The sequence below is a fragment of the Capra hircus genome, chromosome 22, assembly GCF_001704415.2.
Source record: "Capra hircus breed San Clemente chromosome 22, ASM170441v1, whole genome shotgun sequence".
NCBI classification, from domain to species: Eukaryota; Metazoa; Chordata; class Mammalia; order Artiodactyla; family Bovidae; genus Capra; species Capra hircus.
Window position 1 is genome coordinate 56,455,911 of NC_030829.1, and position 25,594 is coordinate 56,481,504.

Consider the following 25,594-nt stretch of genomic DNA (forward strand, 5'->3'; position numbering starts at 1 on the left):
AAGTGACTTAAAATGAAAATAATGAAAAACTAAGAGTTAAAAATAAAATCGGCTCCATATGTCTTTCACTGTGGAACTGATGTTTCAATGTAATTGTTTGAACTAGCTGATGAACTTTTAAAAAATTAGTTATCCTTTAAAAGAGTTAGGTTCTTTTCTAAACTTGGGCAGCCCAGCTTGCTAACTATGAGAAGGGTAGAGTATCACATTTCTTCATGTGCGTTTATGCTGGCCAGTCATCTGATGAAGTTACCAGTTTGTGGTCAGAAGTTGAGAAAGAGGGGTGAGGAAACTCAAAATATTGACACACACCCCACCTTGCAGTGCCTCTGAGCTGCCCTTTTGGACTGGTTGGGAAACTAGCTAAGCCATTTCCAAACCAGACTTATTATTGTTTCCTAGCTTGGATGAGATGATATTTTAAGTGTTGGAGTGTGTCTGTTTCAGCAGAAACTTTTTATGTGTGAGGGTGGGTTTTTTCCAGTGTTGTGTGACCAGTTGAATGAAAAAAAGGAAAAAAAAGAAAATAGAAAAACACGTACTCCTTAAAGGAAGCTTGGAGTAATCTTGAAAAATTGATCACCCAGTCCCTCAGATGGGACAGAGCTAGACTGAGCAAAGAAATGAGCTTAAAGGAGAAACGAACAGTGAAACTGCATTGTCAGTATATTAAAGTGAGCAGGGAATTCCCTGGCAGTCCAGTGGTTAGTGTTCTGCGCTCTCACTGCGGGGAACCTGGGTTCAAGCCGTGTGTTGTGGCAAAAAAACCCACCCAAACCCCAAAAAACAAAAACAAAGAAGAAATAAGTATTCAACTATGTTTTTGTCCTGCCAAAAAAGTATTTTAATAGTCCAGGCAGTTTCAGCCATCACTCACTCCGTATGGTACTGAGCATATGTTCTTGGGAGATTTTGATTGCAGTTGAAGAAAGTGAATCTATTCTTTGTCATTCTCAATTCTCCCATGCCTTATAATTCGACCATCTCATAATTGAGTGTGGTTTTTTTGTCTAAAGATACATTTAAAAAAAAGCCATCCTGAAGATAACAGCTTACCTTTATCTTAACTACTGCATACCAGATCCTTTTAAGAGTTTACCTTAATTCGTTTAATCTTCCCATAAACCTGATGATGTAGGTACATTGTAATCCTTACTTTAAAGAGGAAGAAGCACTGAGAAAGATGGAGTAAATACTCTAAATATAGGCCATCGACTTAAGGAGAGATTTAAAGGTGTTTCTAGGTTAGTTTTTGACTGCATCCTACACCCTCTCTGCACCTCAGAATGTAACCCGAAGGTGTGATGCAAACTTAAGGTTTTTTTTAGGTTTCTGGGAATGCTGTTTTATAATTTTCTTTATGGCTTAGAGTAGATCCATTTCCTTCTCACAGGCCTTGTATAATTAACCCCACCTTGTCCTTGTGTTAGTTCTTCATCTAAACTATAAGTTTATTGAGGGCTGGGATTGAGGCTACTCTAATTTGCCTCTCCAGGTACTTATTTTTCACAGGACCCTCAGAGATATCCGCCCCGCCCCGCCCCCCCCACTTTTTTTGACTGCACCATGCAGGATCTTAGTTCCACACCAGGGATCAAACCCCCACCCTCTGCAGGGGAATCTTAATCCCTGGACCACCAGGGGAGTCCCGAGATAACCCTGTTGACAAGTTGTCTTTTCTAAACCTTTTTGACTTGAATAGAAATAATTAGTTCCATTACCTTTTTTCTGTAAGATGATAATCATAGTGCTATGACTTTGTATGTGAAAACTTTTCTTCTAATCTTACGTGTTTAATTTAGGGAATTAGGTTAAAATAGCACTTTAAGAAGTATTCTTTCTCTTTACCACTAATCAATATTTCATAAACTTCTAGGAACACTTAATCACTTGCATATGTATAAAGCAATTGTGGGCTCACCCTAAAGCCTTTAAAGTTTAGAGTGGTTGGGGGTACCCACCTAAGTTTGCCAGTTCTTATGAGAGTATTTAAGCTGCTTAGACTTTTATGTGATAGTAGTACTCTGAAAAGTGAGCTTAGTGCAGAGATTTCTAAAATGATGTACTGGTTTTTGTAATTTTAAAAGTTCATTGTACAATTCAGTAATGATCCTGAGTTGGTGCCAGGCTTTGGAGTGCGTTCGTGTTGTGGTCAGAGTGGCTGTCGGCGTCTCTGAGGCTAATGGGCTCAGCTTCAGTACTGCCATTCCCCTACTTTGTGCTCTCAGCCTGGTTTCTAATTTTCCGATTTACCAGGAGGATACGGAGTTAGAATACTTTAAGTAGTTAACTGGTTACAGTCGACATATACTTCACGTATACCCTCTATAGTTAATAGAGCTACTTTTAACTGTATTTTACTTTTTAGAACAGTGAAGTAGGATATTTTACATTTCTTCTAAGGCTTGTTGTAAGTTGTACATAGCATTAGGTTTACTTCTCTTTGATGGTAAATCTTGTCTCATTTCTCCTACCATGGAGAAATGGAAAAATAAGAAGCTTTTTGAGGAAATGGTAAGTCTAAGCAGAGAAGGAGGTATTTTTCAGAAAGTTACCTTGGTTGTTAATTGCAGGTAATTTAGGCATGTGTTGATGTGTAGATAATTTAGGAATGTGTTTACAGGTTCCAGGATACAGACTGATGGTTAAGCATCTAGAATTATTACTCCATGCAGGCTCTGCAGAAGATCTCTGGGAATAGAGAGACCATTTGCAGAGATCAAATGAACAAGATAGCATATTAGCTGTGTTATTCCCCGAACTGGGCTTCCCAGGTGGCTCAGTGATAAAGGATTCTGCCTGCCAGTACAGGAGATGTAAGAGATGCGGGTTTGATCCCTGGGTCGGGAAGATTCCCTGGAGGAGAACATGTCAGCCTGCTCCAGTATTTTTGCCTAGAAAATTCCACGGACAGAGGAGCCTCGTGGGCTACAGGTCAAAATGGGGTCAAAAAGAGTCAGACACAACTGAGTGACTGAGCTCACAGCACGCGTTAACCCGAGTAACGTGAGAGCTAAACAGTTGATCTGTATTTTGGAAGCTAGGACTTAATTTTGGAACACAGTAACCGTAGTAGTGAAGAGTGTTAGGCTTTGAACTCAGGAAAACCCAGGCTGGAGGCTTATGGCTGTCTGGAATCCCTGGCTGTTCCATCACAATGGGGAACACTTACTGTGTCGGGCCGGCACTCTGTGCCTCGCATGCATCGTTTACCTTTCACAGTTTGTGACACATGCAGAGCGGAGGGGAGTGAGCTCCAAGTCCATCTTGAGTAAATGGCATGAGTAAGGGGCTGTTTAAAGCTGTGGGCATCTTAGTGTGTTCAGGTCATTTAGTCTAGTAGTAGTCTTTTCAAGCCCTTGCTACCCGTTTCTCCTCATTTCTCTCCTTTTGAACCAAGGAAAAACTCACAGCAGCTACAAAATATTACAACAGAATTTTAACTCCAGGGCAGTGCCCAGGTGATTTTGATGTATAGGAGTTCTTTTGTATTGACTAATATTCAGAATTAGTGAGTCATGGTTTGTAGTTTAGCAGTCTTCTAATTACATGGAGATTTTATTTTATCTAATTTCTGTTTGTTACCAACTCTGAGTAGGGAAATTTTGGAGTGAAGATTAAAAAAGAATGACTAAAAACAGTTTACGAGACCAGTGCTCTAGTCCCTGAGCCACAGAGCCGTTAAACACAATGGAGCCTTCATTATGTTTGTCTTCACTGGTTATTCACTTGCTGCAGATTGTGAGAGTTAGCTTCTAAATAAGAGATTGTCTGTGAGCATTTTGAAATACTTACTTGGCAGCGCCAGGCCTTGGTTGAGGCAGACAGGTCTGTAGTTGAGGCGCTCGAACCCTTAGCTGTGGCATGTGAGCTCTAGTTCCTCGACCAGGAATTGAACCCAGGCCTCCTTGAATTGGGAGTGTGGAGTACTAACCTCTGGACGACCCACGAAGTCCCAGGATTATATTTTTGATACTCTTCTATTCTGTATTATTTAATGGATAAGAAGAAAGAAAGGCTATGTGAGAAAAAGCATTGGGAAAACAACTGTTCTAAGATAATGAATTTGAACTAAATCATTATTTAGAAAAGAAGTAAAACTCTCTTAAATATGAAGGACATTTAAATTGCTTATGTTATATAAAACAAATATTTTCCTTTATTCCGTATACCGCATTACCTATAAACTATTTATTTCAAAGTAGTAATAGTAATAATGTTAAACAATTATTTTTGTTTCTTAATGTGTTAAGATAGACCTGTAATTCATAGAGTCTGAGAACCTGAATTTTTTTGTTTGTTTTCCTTCCCTTATTGTCACTAAACCTTTTGAACTTGTTTTCTTTGTCTATAGAAGAACTAGGAATAATACCTGGTTTTAGCCTGTTTAATAGCACTGTGAGATAGTGGAGAGGAATAAACTAAATTTATGTAAAATTTTAAGTTCTCTTGATTGAAGTAAACTTTCTCCAATCTATCTCAACCACAGGATGCATTGCTATGTTCTTAGAAACTTGATATTAGGCTTAAGAATATCTCTAAAATCTCGTTTAACACCAAAGTGCTGGTTGCCTTAGGTATTTGTGTTCTACCACTTTAATATTTTTAAGTGAAATAAAAGAGAGTAGTATTTGAATAAAAGCTCAAAAGTGAGGTTTTGAGACAGATTTTATATACTGATTCACTGAGGCATTTTCAAGAAAAATGCCATCCGTCTCTGTGAGATATTTGCACGTGTGTGTGTGTGTTTCCCTACTCAGGAAAGAATAGTAAAATTTATTTGGTTGCTTGGCTTTGCTGAGGTAGGGAGAGGGTAAAGCAGTCAACCTAACCCCAGGTTGGCGCAACTGCTTCTTGACTCTTTTAGGCCGAAGTCTTAGAACACTTTGGTTCTTGTACACTGAACTCCTGAAGAGCTTTCTGGATTAATCGGGGTTGTTTTCATTTGTTTTACTTACCATGGTCCAAAGGTATCTAACCCTTCAGGAGTAACTGACAAGACAATCGATGAGGAATGTTTGAGCGAGTGCTCTGCTGAGGTCTGTATCTCCTGACGTCGATAGGATAGTGTTTCCAGTCAAACATTTATCCATCAGATTAGACCCTGAGTTAGATGATGGACCTTAAACACAGTCCCTGAAAGGCGCACGCTGCGTACTGGCGGTCACGTTTCCATAGTTGTGCTCGCGCCGCATCTGGCTTGTCTTGGGCTGTTTATTAGCACTTTGTATGTGTGCTGCTCCCTAATAATCTTGCACCTGAAACAGGCTTGCTTTCTGAACACTTTTTTTATAGCACATGGTAAGCCAAAAAACAAAAAAAACAACCAAGACTCTCCCAGAGTAATTAATTTATTACTGTTTTATTAATCTGGTGCTATTTATTCATTTTTAGAAATGCCTCTTAATGAAGCAGTTCTTTGAAGTTACTGCTAGAGCTGAGCCACAGGGTGAGAAGTCTGAAATGAATGTGTTGAGTTTAAAATGCCTGTATCATAACCTGTGTATTCTGGATTCTGAGTTTCAGAATAAAGATCCCAGTTTCCTTTGTAATGTCACTTCTCAACAGCTTGTTAGGAATTGACTAGGAAATAACTTGATTTCTCTAAAAAAATTTTAAGCAAGTCAGTTTTCACAGACACAGTATGGCCCCTGTATTTACTACCCTTTAACTTGGTTTGCATATCTGAGTGTTCCTTCCTGTTCTAACCGGCTTCTCAGTCACGTGGTGTTTTGTGTAGTTTGGGGCGTGAGGATTGTGGGAAGAGTGCTCAAAACTCTGCAGACTGTGGAAATGCAGCCTGTAAAGCCTTTTGCCTTAGCCAAGAGAATGTTTGTGACTTATCTGCTAATCCCTGGGAGTTGAGTGGTAGGTGCTGTGCTCTTATGGGCCATTTGAGGACAGAAGTGTACCTTGCTTTGCCAGTGTTTAGACTTTTATAAAGATAATCTTCTTGAAAGTGTAAGATGAAAATCACTGGCACCCTGCTTCTGTTCCATTTCTGCAGTTTTTTGCTTGACTGTCCTGGTGCATGTTGTTCGTGGAAACTCCCAGGAATGGGTTCTTGATTGTTTAAAAAAAAAAAAAAGAATTTGCTATAAAAATTGAGTTTAAAAAAAAAAAAGGTGAGCTTTTCTTAACATTCCTATATTTGAATTATTTTAAGAAGAGTTGAGAAATTTATCATTTTAATCATCTAATTAGCTGTGGCCTGTGAAACGTGCTGACATTCAGCAGTTCCTTGTTTTTATTCACTGAGTTACTGGTTTCATCATTTTACTAAAATGGAGACTTATTTTTAGAGGTTACAACATACGGCATTAGGCCCATAGCGAATATAGAGAAGGTGATGACTAGTAACTGATTCTAGAATCATTTGCAAACCTGATGTGAAAATGTATCAGTTTTCTCAAATTTTAGCTTTTGTATGTTCTGAAATTGCTGAAAACTGTAACAAAACTTTGATTTTCTGTTTAATTTTGTTGATTAGTTTCATGGTTCACAACTTATGTATGTGAAGAATACTTTTTTAGATTGACATCCAAAAATTTAAACTGGAACTGCCATTGTTTGGTTATGCTTAAGAAATCATTCTTGTTTTGGGACATGTACCCCAAATATTTGTTAATTATTGTATTTCTGTTAGGCTGAACCACCGCTCCTCCTGTCTGATAGCCTACTCATTCTTTTGGATTCTACATGATCTTAGGCATGTTTAAAAACACATTTCAACATTTCTTTAGTAGAGACACTGTGGCTTAAAACCACTTTTTATTTTCAGCAGTGTATATTTAGGACAAATGGATGTGTGTGTAGCTGGAACATGTTTACAGTTTAGTTTGACAGCAGGTGAACAAGAATGGTGCTTGGTTTTATTTTTACAATAAAACAACTGTGAAGAAAAATGCCAAACAACACTAGGAAATCAAACTTTGGAAATAGCTCAAGCATGGTCGAATTCCGTAATGGCTCCAACTGGCTATTACCAGCTAGCTTTTGTCCGTTCGGCATCTGTCTGGTAGAGCGGACTGCTAGCTGGTGGTTACGCTGTGCCGATTCTGCATTTGCGGAATTCCACAATTGTCAGTGTTCTAGTCCTGGAGTGTAGCCCTTCAGCATCGTGTGGATCATAAATGACTGGACTGATGATTTTTAGTAGAACTCAGCACTCACTGGACCTAGATGCCAGCCTTTATTATTCGTTCAGGAAGTGTCTTTAATGGCCAGTTGTATGCTAGACACTGAGAGGTGATGGGGTTTTTAGGGTAAACTGAACGCAGCTTCTTGGAACATACTATCGAGGGTAGACAATCACTTGGTAGCAGGTATCTAATATAATTTCAAAGTATTGTAAAAATGGCGTAAAGGATGGTGGAAACAGTAAAGCTCAGTAAAGAGGGGAAAATGCTGGGGAGAGACAGGATACACTGAAACAGGATGGCCAAGGAGGTCCCCTGTGAGGAACCACATTTGAGTGGAAACGTGGTTGACAAGCTAGCAACAAGAAGGTCAGTGTGACAGGAATAAATGAACTAAGAGAGAGGATAGGGGATAAGGTGTAGAGCAGAGATAGAGGCCAGGTCATCATGTAAGGCCTTGTAGGTCATAGTTTTGAAGAATTTGGGTTTTATTTTGAGTATAATAGGGAACCAGTCACACTCAAAAGTAAGGACTTTAGCAGAGCAATCATGTGACCAGATTTGTGCCTTAAGGTAGTAGGTAGAGAATAGATTCGCAAGTTTTGAGAGTGGACATAGTGACACCTGCTGTAATCTAGGCAAGACATGATGGTGCTTTAGGTTGGAATGGTTGGGTTAAAGTGGTGGAGTTTGGAGGGTCTGACAGTATGTGTTGGATGATTAAATGTGGTGGGTGAGGAAAATACTAAAGGAATCAAGGATCATATCTAGTTTACTCTGTTGTGTGGGTAAGCACTATTATTACCAATAATATGTAGTAATAGCTATTTTGAATTAAGTGCCCACAGTGTACCAGACAGTGAATTTTGTATTCTTTATAATTTTTCATTTATTTCTCATAACCACTCCACCTCTTAAAATATATTCTTATTTTACAGTTGAAGAAATTAAGGCGTAGATGTTTTTTGCCCAATTCCATACAGCCAAGAATGTTATTCATCAGCAAATCTCTGCACTTAAAAGTGCATGCTTAGTTTATTTGGTCATTCAACAAGTACTCTTCTAGGAATTAAGTATACAGAGGTTGTCAAAGCTCAGTCTTTATTTTCATGGAGTTTAATAATTTGAGTGTGAAAAAGTTTACCACAAGAGTCTGTATAGTTTTGTGGACCAAGTGTGTAGGAGGACCTTGCTTAGCTGAATGTTGGATTTTTGGTACTCTTATTAATTTTCTGGACTGTAGGTTTGACCTTGCAAATAAGCCTATACTGAAGCTTTTTTATTACTCAGTAGGTTAGGCCTTCTCTGGGTTTCCCTTGTGGCTCAGATGGTAAAGAATCTGCCTGCAATGCAGGAGACCCAGGTTCATTCCCTGGCTTGGAAGGATCCTGGAGAAGGGAACGTCTACCCATTCCAACATTCTTGCCTGGAGAATTCCATGGACAGAGGAATTGGGGAGCTACAGTTCATGGGGTCACAAAGAGTCAGACACAACTGAGTGACTTTCGCGCTCTGGCCTTCTTTCTCTTCCTATTGTTCTGCTTAATATATAGGCTTGATTCTTCTCTTTCTCAAATCAGGTCATCAAGAGCGAATGCTGAGGAGTAGGGCAATCAGCAGAAGTAAAACTGTCAAGTCAGAAGTGGTTCTGGCAGCTGGAGTGCAGGAAGAATCTGAGAAACAGAGAGAAGGCACAGAACTCTGTTGTCTGTTACGGTGATTGTCATTATTGTTTTGAAGCTTTTCCATCAAACTACCATTAATATTAGATTAAATGCCTACTCTTTAAACCTGAAAGTTTTTTGAAACATTTCATCTTAAATCTTTGGTTTTTGACTTTTACTTCTTAATAGATACGTTATAAAAATATTTAAAACTGTGTGTTAGTCGCTCAGTCGTGTCTAGCTCTTTGCCACCCTGTGAACTGTAGCTCACCAGGTTCCTCTGTCCATGGAATTCTCCAGGCAAGAAATGCTGGAGTGGGTAGCCGTACCCTTCTCCAGGGGATCTTCCCAACCCAGGGGTCGAACCCTGATCTCCCACATTGCAGGCAGATTCTTTAACGTCTGAACCACCAAGGAAGCCCATATTTAAAACTGTAATTACCTTATTAACCTCCCCAACTCAAATCTGAGTAAAATTATTGTTTTTTGGAAAATCTGCTGTATTTATATTTTGTAGATAACCAGAGGTTACTCATTACAGTAACTTATAAATCATTAAGAGAAGGTTGCCATATAGTCTGTTTGGAAAGCTAGGGAAGGATATTCTGTATCAGAAAATTGTAGTATTTGTCATATTTTCACGGCAGTAGAATCATTACAAGGTGTTAGAGCTAGAAGGGTCAATATAAGTCATCTCTTCCAACTCTTTTTTTGGGGGGGGTGGGCAGAAGAGGCAGGTAACTTGAAGTTATGTGGATTAAAGGAAATAGCATTTGAATACCTATATGCTTAGCACCTAGCTCGTAGTAGATGGTTGAAAGTTGCTGGGTTTTTTGTTTTGTTTTGTTTTGTTTTTAAATCTGTCAAGTCTGTTCCTTTTGTATTTTCTCATATTTTGCTTTCTGGAAATTCCATTTTCCTGGTCCTATTGATAGATGTGTTCCACAGAAGCGATTGAACAAGAAAACATGTGGTATTTTGTCCCCTCCCTGCTCAAGGATCTTCCCCTAAGATTTGCTGAAGAACAGAGTGACAAGAGCTTAAGAAGACCCATGTCGCTTGCCTGATTTGTCGTGCGTGCGTGTGTTTACAAATAGTGGCAATATTTGAGAAGCTTGAAGTTAAAGGTATTACCTGAGTTTTGATTCTGCCTTTAAGAGTATGCACAGTAGGTCAGTTTAAGGTTATATCTCTTAAGCTCCTTCCTTTAACAAACTCTTGATCTTGGTGATTGTCACCTGAAAACTGGTGAAATGGACACCTGTTGTTTGTTTCTATTACCCCCTTTCATTGTAACTGTACCCATATTTTTCTCTGAGGAACTGTCAGCCCTTATTCTCTATTATGTAGCCACTCAGTTTTAATGAGACTGATCTCATCGTTAGCTCTAGTTGAGAGCCTGATTTGCTTCAGTCAGTCTGTAAAGGCCAACCATTTGGACGTAATGATTTGTTCACAGTGACTCACTGGAGGCCAGTGAAATGTGAACTTGTGTGGGGCTCGTTACTCTGAAGAGCTTCCCTGGGAAATGCTGTTTACCTGAAGGCAATACCAGAAAGTTCCAAAAAGCAGAACTTGAATTTGTTCCTTTGTCAAGGCAACTATATACATATCATTTACATTGCATTAAATATTGAAGGTAATCTTGTGGTTGTTCAGTTGCTTGTAAGTAATCTAGAGATGATTTAAAGTTTGGAAGGATGTATGTAGGTTTTATGCAAATATTGCACCATTTAATATAATGTACTTGAGTGTCCTTGGACTTTATCTGCAGGGGATCCTGGAACAAATCCCTTGCAGATACCTAAGGGTGACTGTACCACATTTTATTTATTCATTCACCACTGGATGGGTATTTGTGCTGTTTCTACCTTTTGGCTGTTAGGCATAATGCTCCTGTGAACTTTCTGATGTCCTAAGGTTCTAATGGACTTCCCAAGTGGCTGAGTGGTAAAGAATCCTCCTGCCAAGCAGGAGACTCAGGTTTGGGAGGATCCCCTGGAGTAGGAAATGGCAACCCACTCCAGTATTCTTGCCTGGAGAATCCCATGGAAAGAGGAGCCTGGTGGGCTACAACTCATAGGGTTGCAGAGAGTTAGACGTAATGGAGCGACTTCATAACAGCAGCAACATCAAAGGTCCTGATAACTTGCAAGTCTGCCCTGAGGTTCTGTAGCTCCAGTCTGCAATAGATAAAGAAGCCTGATGATTTTTGTTGCTCCGAGTGGATTTTTGGAAGGTAAAAGAATAGATTATTAGTTTTAGTTTGGAAATATTGCAAGTAACCAGATGTTTTATTTTTATGGTTTTTGGAATCTTAGTTCCTTGACCAAGGATTGAAAGTAGTGAAAGCATGAAGTCCTAACCACTGGCCCACCAGGGAATTCCCGGAGAAGTTTTTCTTTTTTTTAATTGGTTTGGCCAAAAAGCTCATTTGGGTTTTCCTGTAACATATGGAAAAACCCCAGCGAACTTTTTGGCCACCCTAGTTTTGTGACATTTGGGGTTCACAGGCGTTCTGAGACTCCAAGTTAGGGGTAGGTCTGATTTAGTCCTTTGCACCTGTTTTTTAAGATGAAACCATGAGGTCCAGGGAGATGCATGGGCTTTCCCAGAGCCTCCAGATTTACTATCAGTGACTTTGATGGTGTTTTGACATGCTGTCTTTAAAAAAAAAAACATGGTAGGTTTAGGCAACTATAAACATTATTTGTAAAAAAATTTGTTGTGGTAAAATATAACAAATTTACCACCATGCACCATATACATCGGAGAAGGCAATGGCACCCCACTCCAGTACTCTTGCCTGGCAAATCCCATGGGCGGAGGAGCCTGGTAGGCTGCAGTCCATGGGGTCTCTAGTAGTTGGACACAACTGAACGATGTCACTTTCACTTTTCACTTTCATGCATTGGAGAGGGAAATGGCAACCCACTCCAGTGTTCTTGCCTGGAGAATCCCAGGGATGGGGGATCCTGGTGGGCTGCCGTCTCTGGGGTCACACAGAGTCGGACACGACTGAAACGACTTAGCAGCAGCACCACATACATAATATAAATCTCTGCACAGTTGAGTGGCATTAAGTACCTTTACAGTATGTTGCAGCCATCACCACCATCCATCTCCAGAACTTTTCCATCATCCCATACTGAAACTCTGTACCCTTAACCTCCCTGCCTGACTCCCCACTCCTGTCTCTGTGAACTGCAATCCTACTTTCTTTATGAATTTGACTACTCTAGGTATGCCGTGTAAGTGGAGTCATAGGATATTTGTCCCTTTATGACTGGCTTAGTTCACTTAGCATAATGTCCTCAAGGTTCATCCATGCTGTGGGATGTATTAAAATCCTCTTGCTTTTTAAGGCTGAATGATAACTTCCTTGTATGTGTATAGCATATTTTGTTATCATTTCACTGGTCAGTGGACACTTGGCTTGTGTCCACCTTTTGGCTGTTGGGAATAATACTGTGAATATGGGTGTGCAAGTATTTTGAGTTCCTGCTTTCAGTTCTCTTGGGTCTGCATCCAAATGTGGACTTGCTGGATCGTATAGTAACTCTGATTTTTTGAGGAAGTACTATACTGTTTTCTGTAGAGGCCATACACCATTTTACATTTCCCACCAGCAGTGCACAAGAGTTTCACTTTCTCTGTATCCTTGCCAACACTTCCCTCCCTCCCTTTTCTCCCTTTTTCTTTCTCTCTTTTTGATAATAGTCATGTAAAGTGCTGTCTCATTATGTTTTTGATTTTTCGTTTCCTTAAAGATTAGTAATGTTGAGCACCTTTGCATATTCTTGACTGTTTCTGTGTCTTTTTTGGAAAAATGTCTATGCAGATTCTTGGCCCGTCTTGAAATTGGGTTGTCTTTTTATTATTGGGTTCTAAGAATTCTTTAGCCTGTATTCTATAGAATATTTATATTCTAGATGCAAATCCCTTATGAGTTACATGATTTGCAGATTTCCCCCCTTTTCTCAATTAATTAATTTATTTTTAATTGAAGGTTAAATGCTTTACAGAATTGCGTTGGTTTCTGCCAGACTTGATTATCTTTTTATTTTCTTGATTGTGTTCTTTGAAGCAAGAAGTTTTTAATTTTGATAATGTCCATTTTATCTGTTTTTCTTTCTTTGCTTGTGTCTTTAGTATTATATCTTAAAAACCACTGGCAAGTTCAAGGTCATCCAGATTTCCTCTTTTGTTTTCTTTTAAGTGTTGTATAGTTTTAGCTCTTCAATTATTCAGGTCTTCATCTATTGGTTTCATTTTTGCATATTCTCTGAAGTAGGGGTCCAGCTCCATTCTTTTGCATGTGGACAATGAATTGTCTGGTGCCCCCCTCATTTCTGCTCTGTTGCTCTAAATGGTTATGCCAGTACCACATTGATTACTGTAGCTTTGTGTAGTAAGCTTTGAAATTGGTAAGTATGATTCCTCAAACTTTGTTCTTTTTCAAGATTATTTTGGCTATTCTGGGTCCCTTGAATTTTCATATGTATTTTAGAGTCAGCTTGGCAATATCTACTAAGAAGCTGGCAAAGAAGCCTATTCCGTTAGAGATTGTGTTGAATCTGTAGGTCAGCTTGCAGAATATTCTTCTCTTAATAGCAAACTTCCTTTGACTGCTTTGAACATACATGGACCAACATTCTTATAGCTCTTGAGTTTCTATGTTCTCAGTTCAAAGGATCATTCTTTATAGTCTCTCAGTTTCAAAGCAAGTTTCCGCTTGCTTGTTCCATTCAGTTGTAGTGGGGCCTCAAGGGGTGGGGTCATGAATATAAACAGATAAATGTCGCTGCTTGGGGCTTTTTCCTGTGGATGAAGGAATGACGGTCTCAAAAGAGGAATGTGGGGTTGAGAGACAACAGTGTCGTTTGCCGCGCTTTTCATTGGTGGAGGCAGTGTGTGTAGGCCAGGTTGGAAAGGCTGTGGAACACTTGGAAAGTTAGAAGTCTTCAGGTGCATCCGTGGTTTTGAGGCAGGAGGAAGAACAGAAGCCAGCAAAGCAGGTGGAGAAGATAGAAAAAACCTCTGCAAGTGCCGGATAACGAAAGTCTCTTAGGAGGAAGAGAGGATCGTTAGGCTGAGAAACCCTCTAGATTCAATTGCTAGGATTTTATTGCTCAGACTTGCTTAAAAGCCTGACAGATAAGTAGTGGCAGAGTACAGGGTCGGTTTTTTAAAGAATGTATTGCCTCTGCTAGACTACTGTTTCACCGGTTTCAGTCATTGAAGTGCTATCTTCCTGACTTTTACCAGAACAGAGAACCACCTATAGTAGTGCTTATTTAATATATTCTCTTAAAACAGCTCACTGCTTTTTTGTTTTTTGGCGATGCCTTGCAGTTTGTGGGATCTTAAGTTCCCCGACCAGGGATTGAATTTGTGCCTCCTGTGGAGTCCTAACCACTGGACTGACCGCCTGGGTATTCCTGGAATTTTAACTTTAAAAATAGTAAAGTAGTTTGAGGCTGTAGAGTTATAGAGATAAGGGCTTGGTGCTAGCATCACCTGAAATTGCAGGAGCAGAGCATCAAGGATGGATGGTGATGGCTTACTGTCTTGCGTTGACTTCTTTTGCACAGAAATGGAGGGAACTATGTTATGTGCACTTTGAAAATACAGTCAAAATGAATCCAAAAGAAGCTGCCAGGAGAATGGGGATCGCGTATAGTACTGTATTCCTTTGCTGCTATTTTAATATAATAAAAACAACAGTATTAATTTTTAGTTAGAATTTGTCAGTGGCTTTTTTCTTTTTTTAATGGCGATTAAGAAGTGTTAAAGAGGTATTAAAGATCCCAAACTGGTGATTCTTCTTTATCATAATCTTTATCTGATTGATTCAGTGTTATTTTATGTCATGTTCACAAATCCTCTAAAATCACCTTTTAAACCATGAATAATGTATTGCCCATGCTTTGGGAAACCCTGTATTGCTAGACCGAATATTCTGTTCATGTTGATCAACCACCCAGAATATGTCAAGGTGCAGCCCAGCTCTCACTAGCTCCTGTATAAGGAAGAGTGTACTTAAAGGGGTATAGGATCATGTCATACATTGTACTGATGTTTTCTTAGGTCAGTCTCTCAAGGCAGTAGAAGTAGAAGCAAAGATAAATCAAACTTATAAGCTTTTGTACAGCAAAGAAAGAAGAAAAATTCACTCAGTCGTGTCCAACTGTTTGTAACCCCATGGACTGTATAGTCCATGGAATTCTCTAGGCCACAATACTGGAGTGGGTAGCCTTTCCCTTCTCTAGGGGATCTTCCCAACTCAGGGATCAAACTCAGGTCTCCCACTTTAGGGGCAGATTCTTTACCAGCTGAGCAACAAGGGAGCCCCAGGCCCCAAGAAAACTTGAGTGGGTAGCCTTTCCTTTCTCCAGGGGTTCTTCCCAACCCAGGGATCGAACCCAGGTCCTCCTGCATTGCAGGCAGACTCTTTACCAGCTGAACCACAAGAGAAGCCCTTTGTAGAGCAAAGAAAACCACAAATAAAATGAAAGTATAACCTATAGAAGGAGAGAAAGTATTTGCAAATGATGAGACCAACAAGGGCTTAATTGGCAAACTATACAAACATACAACTCAAGAATAAAAAACAACCCAATCAAAAAATGGGCATAAGAAACTTAAATAGGCATTTCCCCAAAGAAGACAGACAGATGGCCTTCAGGCATGTGAAAATATGCTCAACATCGCTAATTTTTAGGAAAAGGCAAATCAGAACTATGATAAGATATCACTCCACATCAGTCAGAATGCTCATCATTAAAAAAGTCTACAAGTAACAAATGTTGGAGAGGGTATGGAGAAAAGGGAACGTGCCTACAATGTTTGTGGGAATGTGAGTTGATGCAGCCAAAACAGTATGGAGGTTCCTCAAAAAAATAAAAATAGAGTTGCCATATGACCCATCAGGACTTCCCAAGTGGCTCAGTGGGTAAAAGAATCTGCCTGCTGTGCAGGAAACATAGGAGATACTGGTTCGATCCCTGGGTTGGGAAGATCCCCTGGAGAAGGGCATGGCAACTCTCTCCAGTATTCTTGCCTGGAGAATCCCATGCCAGGGGAGCCTGGCAACCTCTGGTCCATGGTGTCAGAAAGAGTCAGACACGACTGAAGTGAACGCATGATGCATGCACATGGCCCAGCAATGCCACTCCTGGGCAGATACGTGCACCCCTTTCTTCACAGCAGCACTCTTCACAAAAGCCAAGACACGGAAACAGCCTAAATGCCCTTTGACAGATGAGTGGATGATGAAGATGTGCACACAGACACGCGCGCACCGGAATACATGCAGCAGCAGAGAAGAAGAATGCCGTTTGCAGCAACGTGGATGCTGTCAGATATTATCACACTGAGTGAAGTGAGTCAGAAAAAGGCTGCTGCTGCATGATGCCACCCGTATGTGGACTCTCAAGGGTGGCGCAGATGAGCTTATCTGCAGAACAGAGATGGACTCACAGACGCAGAACAGGCCTGTGGTTGCCCAGCGGGAGGGGCTTGGGGAGGGATGGAGTGCAGGTTTGGGCTTGGCAGATGCAAAAATTATATATAGTGTGGGCAAACAGGGTCCTATGATATAGCATGGGGAACTTCAGCATCTTGTGATAAACCGTAATGGAAATGAGTATAAAAAAGAATATATGTATGTATAACTGAGTCACTTTGTTGTACAGCAGAAATGAACTCAACATTGTAAATCAGCTATACTTCAGTTTAAAAAAATATGGAGAGTATAGGATCATGTAAAACTAAAAATGTAAAACTAAAAATGTGGGCTGTTTCCTTCCATCTCTTTTCTGCCCACCGCTCTTCCCTTACCTTTCTCCCCCTCCCCTCTCTCTACTCTGTCTGTGAAGAAAAGAAAAGGCCATTGTGCAGGTGAGTGTTGTTGGTGGCAGTTCACGGTGCTACAGAGGGTCACACAGTTATGGATTCTTGTCCCTGATGCATAGGTGTGATTCAGAGATTTCTGCCCACTGGCCTAGGGATTTTGTTTTGCTTCTTTCTTGTGTTAGATGCCCTTTTTCCTATATCTCATCTCTTGCTTGATTTATTCATAATTATGTAACAAATCCCTTGAGACATGGATCTTGAAGGGTAAAATAGTAGTAAATGTCAGAAAATACCTCTTTTCTACAATAGTTTTGGTGATTATTCTAAATTGGAAATAGTTTTCCTTTGGAATTTAGAAGTCTTTTCTTCATTATTTTTCTAGCTTCCAGTGTTGGTAAGTTTGAAGCCATTCCAATGCCTGATTCCTTTTATTTTTTTTTCTCTAGAAGTTTGTGAAATTTTCTGTTACCCCATTACTGTAAAATTGAATGTAATGAGCATTTGATGGGCTCTGTTCTGATAACTTCAGTTAATCTGATAGCTCAAGTCATGCAGGGGTGTATGTGTTTCCTATTGTGTTTTGGTCTTTATCATCCATGTTAAAGTGTCTGGTAATCCTTGGCAGTCTTATTTCTAAAAGGATTGGATTAAATAGCTGATTGGAATCTTTGAACGCTTGGGTTAGGCTTATTGTCTTTGCGCTTCATCGTAAGGTAGGGGAGCTAATGTTGGGGTTTTTTTTGAGCCTGGTTGCCCAGCTGTGGAAGGAGCTCTTTGGTCTCTGCTTTCAGGCATTCAGTTAGCATGGTTTTCAGAATAGCACCCATGCTCTCAACTGTACCTGAAACCTCCCAGTGTAGAGACCCTCTGTTTTACTTTTTCCAGGAATAAAGACCTGAGCCACCTTACTAGAAGAGTTTAAGAGACCTCTTTGGGAATTAGGCTGTTGAGTGCTCCTTTTCTTCCATGGAGTATAAAAAACACAAAATAATCTTACTTAATACCCAGCCTGCTGATGGAAAGCTGACCTAATGTGAAATTCTTAAGAAAGTTACACCCATTGGTGTTGCCTTTATCAGTCTGTATCTTTACCCTCTCTAAACTTTCAGAAGTCTTTGTCACTTCTAAGATAGTGAAATAACACAACCCTCCTCTTCCGGGTTAAACCTACCCTAACCCCCTACCCCACCCCGCCACCCCGAGGTAAAAAAGATCAGAGAAAATAGCCACGAGTTGCTTCAGAAAATAAGCTTATCTTAAAGACAAAAATTCATCCCAGACCAATTTTAAAATATTAACCTTGTGAGAGTAGCAGCATTCGTCCATGATTCTTACCTTCTGACCTAGTATCTCATACCTAGGTTATGGAGCAGAATACTCACGTACCTGATGGTGTTCTTCTCTGGTTCTCTGTTGGGACAAGTAAGGGACAGCATTGTTTTTTTTCATATGTTCTGATTTCAGAGACTTTTAGCTCTGAAAAAAAAATGTGACTTAAGAATAGGTTAAGGATGAATTATATGCAACACAATGGGGTATGATTAGACAAAGAATTATCAAATATTTAAAGTTGGAAGGAGAATAATGTAAGTGTTTGGATTGAGACAGCAGTTGTGCCTATGTACACGTATGGACAAGGATTGAGGCCACAGTTAGACCCAAAGACAGCATTGCTAAATAGTGAAAGTCTGTAGCTCAGCTCCCAGAACCACCCACTTCACGGGATTTAGGAGAAACCCTTCCTTCAGCCTGGTCTGTCTGCATACACGGCACACTGAGGCACAGGCTCGTTTTCCGCCACTCTCATTCTCCATGCTGAGTGGCCTTGGTAAGGCAGAAGCTACAGCAATATTAGCATCAGGCACAGCCGTTTACAAACACTGAACCATTTTCATGAAAACTCAGTATTATTACCCCTTTTTACGGTTAATCCTTCAGCACAGACATCTTCTGAACTTCATAGTTGGATGTCTACTGCGCATGTAGTTAATTTACAGTGTAGCAACTGGGCTAGTCCTTCTAAGACTTTGGTTGTGTGTCTTCTCTGCTCGAAACTTTTCAGTGGCTTCCCATTTCCCTCAGTAAAAGGCAGAGTCCTTCCAGTGGTGACCTGGGTGACCGCATTGCCCCCTCCCCCGGATGTACTCTCACTTCACTGAGCCCCATGATCTTTGCTGATTGTGCACGGGACACTCCTCCTGGAGGTTTTCACTGGCTGCTCCTTCTGCCTTGTCTGTCCCCTCTGCTTACAAGTCAGACTCCTGACTTGCTCACCTAACTCCACCTCCTCGTGAGACCGACTCTGACTCTGACCTCATTCTATAAATTGCAACTTGTCTCCCTTCCCCCAGCACTTATCACCCGCTATCATGTTATATAATTTACTTTGTTTTGTGTGTGTCCTCTAGAAGATCCACTTCTCCGGAGATCAGGAGTCTTTGTCTCTAATTCACTGAGTTAACTCAGGCATGTAGAGTAAAACAGTGTCTGGTACATAGTAGTTGCTCCGTAATGTGACTGAGTGAAAAAATTAGTATGGGGGAAATTAAGTAATTTGGCAAAAGACCACACAGCTAATAAAAGGGGCAAGTAGATTCTGAACAGATATCCATGTACCACGCTTCTAATATTAGAAGATGGTATCCAAAAATGTTTTGTTAGGATGAATAAGGTTATGGGTAACTTTCCTCTTTTATGCCCCTCCCCAAATTTAATTATATCATATTTTAAATAAAAGTGTAATAAAAACAAATGATCAGGGTGGAAGGAAGAAGCCAGTAGCAGGAAGCTAGAGCAGGCAGCCGCAGTGTTGAAATCTGGCGCCTCATCTCAGCCTGCAACCCAAATGCACTGATCTTATCTGCCTGAACAATAAAGAGTGATAGTGTGATAAAGCCCTGGCAAAACTTGTGAGTGCTTTTGACCTTAGATATTCTGTCAGTAATCTTGGCTCTCTATCTCAGTGTGTAACCTTGGACAGTTTTTTTAACTTTCTTGGTCTTCAGTTTCCTTGTCTCCAAAATCAGGATAATAGTATCTCTCATAGAGTTCTTGGGAGGCTTAAATGAGAGATTTAATTAAAGAACTGATGCTTACATAGTGAAATGTGACAATTTCAGTGTTACTCTGCATGTTGTAGTCTGTACCTCAGTAGTATCGTACCTGCTGAAATGTCAAGAACTCAGTAGCAATGAACTAATGTTATCATTCTTGCTGTATAGTTGGTACAGAATTTTAAGAAATTCATTTTTGGTGAATATATCTCATTTCCTAGTCAGTTTTGGCAGGTGTCAAAATAGAGAACAAACCAATATTGTTACTGTTCAGAAAACTAGTCTTTGTTAAGTTATTTGTATTTTTCATGGATCCTTGCTTGTGGTTATAATCTTATATTACATATTAAAAATAGCCCTTTCCCTTAATAATTTACATAAATCTAAATGTTTACTATGTTGTGGATTCTGCAACAACCATCTCATTGATTTGAAGTCTTCGTTGAATAACTTCTTTGAGTCACATGTTGTGCTAATAGTAAGTTCTGGGGAACCAAAGGGAAACAGGCATGTGTGTGCTGTTCTCAAGGCGCTTATAGTCAAATAGGGATGCAGACATGTGAATAACTAGGGAAGGGCTATTAATAGCATGCATGTGAATAATAGCAATATAAAAAAACAGGAGAGAGGGGTAAATTCTTTAGGAAGCAAAGAAAGGAGTTTTTATGGGAAGAGTTTTATCTGAAGGACATCGCAAAGAACCCAAAGCTCAGTAGAGGCATGTAGAATTTTTCTACATAGAGGCTGCCTTCAAAGACTTCCGGAAGCCTACTTTGTATGTTTTGAAGTTCTTATGCTTGCTATCCAGAGACTTGATCTCTGGAACTCTCCAAAAGAGAAGGTTAAAAAAAAATTACAAGACTCTGAGTGAGGATAATCTTTCTCACATCCACTTTGGAGAAGGATTTAAATTGGGAGTGGAATGTGCATTAAGTTCAGTGACATAGGTTTAGCCCCACAGTCTTATATGGTATTTCCTTTAAAAGCAGAAAAGAATAGGAAACAGAAGATCTTACAGCAACAACGATCATTATAAGGAGTGATAAATGAGACGATAAAGAGGAAGGGCAGTTTTGGGAGAGAACGAAATATTACCGCTTCAACATGGAGTAAATTAATTTAGTAATGAGGCTTTGTAGGGGCTTCCCTGGTGGTCCAGTGGTTAAGACATCACACTCACGATTCCTGGTCAGGGAACTAAGATCCCACATGCTGCAACTGGGGAAAAGAACAGATTCGGCATGCTGGAAACTAAGACTTGGCACAACCAAACAGATAAATATATTTACATATATGTTGAAATGAGACTTCATCATGGGAGTATAAGTTCCATGCCTTAAAAATGTCACAGTATTTAACAGTTAGTGAGCCATGTAGCCTAATCAATGTTAGAGAATGGTCTCAAGTTCCTGTCAGTGAATCCACTGCAGTACATATTGTCACAGTAAATTTGAATGATAAATGTTCATTGTTCAGTCGCTTAGTTGTGTCTGGATCAAGCTCATGTCCATTGACTCAATGATGCCGTTCAGCCAACCATCTCATCCTCTGTCACTCCCTTTTCCTCCTGCCCTCAATCTTTCCCGGCATCAATGTCTTTCCCAGTGAGTCAGCTCTTCGCATCAGGTGGCCAAAGTATTGAAGCTTCAGCATCAGTCCTTCCAGTGAATATTTAGGGTTGATTTCCTTTAGGATGGACTGGTTGGATCTCCTTGCAGTCCAAGGGACTCTCAAGAATCTTCTCCAGCACCATAGTTCGAAAGCATCAATTCTGTGGTACTTGGTCTTCTTTATGGTCCAGCTCTCGCATCCATACATGACTACTGGAAAAACCATAGCTTTGATTCTGTGGACCTTTGTTGGCAAAGTAATGTCTCTGCTTTTTAATATACTGTCTAGGCTGGTCATAGCTTTTCTTCCAAGGAGCAAGTGTCTTTTAATTTCATGGCTGCAGTCACTGTCCTCAGTGATTTTGGAGCCCAATAAAATAGTCTGTCATTGTTCCCATTTTTTTCCCATGTTTGCCATGAAGTGATGGGACTGGATGCCGTGATCTTGGTTTTTTTGAATGTTGAATTTTAAACCAGCTTTTTCACTCTCCTCTTTCACGTTCATCAAGAGGCTTTTCATTTCCTCTTTGCTGTCTGCCGTAAGGGTGGTACCATCTGCGTATCTGAGGTTATTGATATTTCTCCCAGCATTGTTGATTCCAGCTTGTGCTTCAGCCAGCCTGACATTTTCCATGATGTACTCTGTATTTAAGTTAAATAAGCAGGGTGACAGTGTACAGCCTTGACGTTGTCCTTCCCAATTTGGAACCAGTCCGTTGTTCCATTTCCGGTTCTAACTGTTCCTTCCTGACCTGCATACAGATTTCTAAGGAGGCAGGTCAGGTGGTCTGGTATTCCCATCTCTTGAAGAATTTTCCACAGTTTGTTGTGATCCACACAGTCAGAGGCTTTAGCAAAGTCAGTGAAGCAGAAGTAGATGTTTTCCTGGAATTTCCTTGCTTTTTCTATAATCCAGCAGATGTTGGCAGTTTGATCTTGGTTCCTCTGCCTTTTCTAAATACAGTTTGTTCATCTGGAAGTTTTTGGTTCATGTACTGTTGGAGCCTAGCTTGGAGGATTTTGAGCATTACCTTACTAGCATGTGAAATGAGTGCAATTGTGCTACAGTTTGAATATTCTTTGGCTTTGCCCTTCTTTGGGATTGGGATGAAACTGACCTTTTCCAGTCCTGTGGCCACTGCCAAGTTTTCCAAATTTGCTGGCATATTGAGTGCAGCACTTTCATAGCATCATATTTTAGGATTTGAAATAGCTCACCTGGAATCCCATCACCTCCACTAGGTTTGTAGTGATGCTTCCTAAGGCCCACTTGACTTCGCACTCCAGAATGTCTGGCTCTAGTGATCACACCATCGTGGTTATCTGGGTCATTAAAAGGTTTTTTTGTACAGTTTTTCTATGTATTCTTGCCACCTCTTCTTAATATCTTCTGCTTCTGTTAGGTCCATACCATTTCTGTCCTTTATTGTGCCCATCTTTGCATGAAATACTCCCTTGGTATCTCTGATTTTCTTGAAGAGATCTCTAGTCTTTCCCTTTCTGTTGGTTTTCTCTTTTCTTTTCAGTGTTCACTTTAGAAGGCTTTCTCATCTCTCGTTGCTATTCTGTGGAACTCTGGGTTCCATAGATATAGATGGGTATATCTAACATTTTCTCCTTTGCCTTTTCACTTCTCTTCTTTTCTCAGCTATTTATAAGGCCTCCTCAGACAACCATTTTGCCTTCTTGCATTTCTTTTTCTTGGAGATGGTCTTGATCACTGCCTCCTGTATAGTTTTACAAACCTCCATCAATAGTTCTTCAGCACCTCTGTCTGATCTAATCCCTTGAGTCTGTTTGTCACCTCCACTGTATAATCATAAGGGATTTGATTTAGGTCATACCTGAGAGATCTAGTGGATTTTCCCTACTTTCTTTAAGTCTGAATTTTGCAATGACGAGTTCTTGATCTGAGCCACAGTCAGCTCCTGGTCTTCCTTTTGCTGACTTTGCTCCATCTTAGATTGCAAAGAACATAATCAATCTGGTTTTGGTATTGACCATTTGGTGATGTCTATGTGTAGAGTCATCTCTTGTGTTGTTGGAAGAAGGTGTTTGCTATAATCAGTGTGCTCTCTTGGCAAAACTCTGTTAGCCTTTGCCCTGCTTCATTTTGTACTCCAAGGCCAAACTTGTTACTCCAGGTATCTCTTGACTTCCTACTTTTGCATCCCAGTCCCCTATAATGAAAAGGACATCTTTATTTGGTGTTAGTTCTAGAAGGTCTTGTAGGTCTTCATAGAACCAACCGGTCAACTTCAGCTTCTTCAGCATTAGTGGTTGGGGCATAGACTTGGATTACTGTGATACTGAATGGTTTGCCTTGGAAATGAACAGAGATCGTTCTGTCATTTATGAGAATGATAAATAAGCTCACAAAATAACTAATGGAACCTGAGAAAAGAATGAAAGCTTAGTATACTGAGTTTCTTTGAGTCTGCTTGGCAGTGAAATACGTGAAAACTGGAAGAATCACATGAATTAGCAGAAATGACTATTTTAGTACCTAACATAAGGTGGAATTAGCAGACACATGGAGAGAGTTCATTGGTAAAACTAAGACAATCTAAGACTACATGGATCCTTAAAAAAACTGATCATTCAAGTGCAAGGAGATATATTCTGAGTGGATAAATGCACTTGAGACCTCAGTGAATGCTCTGGTAGGGATTCTGAGCTTTATAATTACACCAGGAGTTTTCAGACTTAGTAGTGATCTGTACTAAGGAATACATTTTATGATGTGTGTGTACCTGTCAGAGATTTCTCAAAGTAGTGTTTAACTCTGCTATGTGGATACGCACTGCTCTACTGTACTTGAGAAAGCTGGTCATAACTCATGAAAATGATATTCTAAACACCTAGGGGTCACACTCCACAGTGTGAAAAAGTGCTGAGTTACAGTCTAGGAGAGAAAGAGATGAGTTTTGGAAGTCTTCCTTGAAGAAGCTGGCTATTAAGAAGGTACTTATTCTGTCCTTGTTTGAAGCACGCTGGATACTATTTTAATTACATAATAGTCCCCCCTTACCTGTGAAGGATACTTTGTTAAGTGTCCGCCCCCAACTCCCCCTTGGGTGTCTGAAACTATAGATAGTTCAGAAGTCTTGTACTGTTTTATCCCATACATACATATATACATATGATAAAGTTTATAAACTAGGCACAGTAAGAGAATATTCAAATTGCCAGCATCAACAACTCTTGCACTTTTGGCCATTGTTAAGTGAAGTAACATGCACTCCCATACTGCGACAGCCCATCTGGTGACCCAGAAGACCCCTAAAGGACTGCAGAGCAGGTGGAATATGTAGTGTGTGTGTGCTGGACAGAGGGGTGGTTCACATCCCGGCAGGAGGGGCCAATTGCTGTGAGATTTCATTACACTACTCAGATGCGAAGAGTTGACTCATTGGAAAAGACTTTGATGCTGGGAGGGATTGGGGGCAGGAGGAGAAGGGGACGACCGAGGATGAGATGGCTGGATGACATCACTGACTCGATGGACGCGAGTCTGAGTGAACTCCGGGGGTTGGTGATGGACAGGGAGGCCTAGCGTGCTGCGATTCATGGGGTCGCAAAGAGTCGGACACGACTGAGCGGCTGAACTGAAATGAACTCAGAAATCAAAAAGCTTTGAAAGGCGTGCAGTTTAAAGCTTAGCAGTTATTCATTCTGAACTTTTCTATTTAATATTTTCAGATGGGTAACTGAAACTGCAGAACGCAAAGCTTTCTAAGATGGGGCACTACTGTACCAACCAGAAGGGCCTGGAGAAGGCATCTGAAATGGATCTCAAGATAGAACTTAGCAGATTATTCAGGGTTTTGGTCTTCGACTCTTCCTTGAGTCCCCTTGCTGCATAATTCAGGGCAATGTGCTTTCTGTGTGGTTCTTTTGTTCGCTCCTGAACTCCCTGGTGGCTCAGATGGTAAAGAATCTGCCTGAAATGCAGGAGACCTGAGTTCAGTCCCTGAATCGGGAAATCCCCTGGAGAAGGAAATGGCTACCCAGTCCAGGATTCTTGTCTGGAGAATTCCATGGACAGAGGAGCCTGGAACAGAGGGCTGCAGTCCATGGAGTCAAAAGAGTTGGACAGGATTTAGCAACTAAACCACTACCCACGAGACTCAGTACTACTAGAATTTCTAAACCACTTTTTAACTTAGATATAGGATAGATATCATTCTCTGACTTTCTAAAAGAATATTCATGCAGAGAATAAATGAGATTGAATGCTTATGACAAGTGAACTATGGTAGTAAAAGCAA

General features: G+C 40.3%; 1 protein-coding gene across 4 annotated transcripts in view; it reads left to right on the plus strand.

The window, feature by feature from the left end:
- RAF1 (Raf-1 proto-oncogene, serine/threonine kinase) overlaps positions 1-25,594 on the plus strand; it is a 73,820-nt gene that overhangs the window by 12,027 nt on the left and 36,199 nt on the right. The window contains exon 3 of one of the 4 annotated variants that reach the window (XM_018066959.1): positions 8,720-8,855. The exons of the other annotated variants lie outside the window; for them this stretch is intronic. The gene's annotated coding sequence lies outside the window, so the exon portion shown is untranslated. The remainder of the gene's footprint in view (positions 1-8,719; positions 8,856-25,594) is intronic. 4 annotated transcript variants of the gene reach the window in all.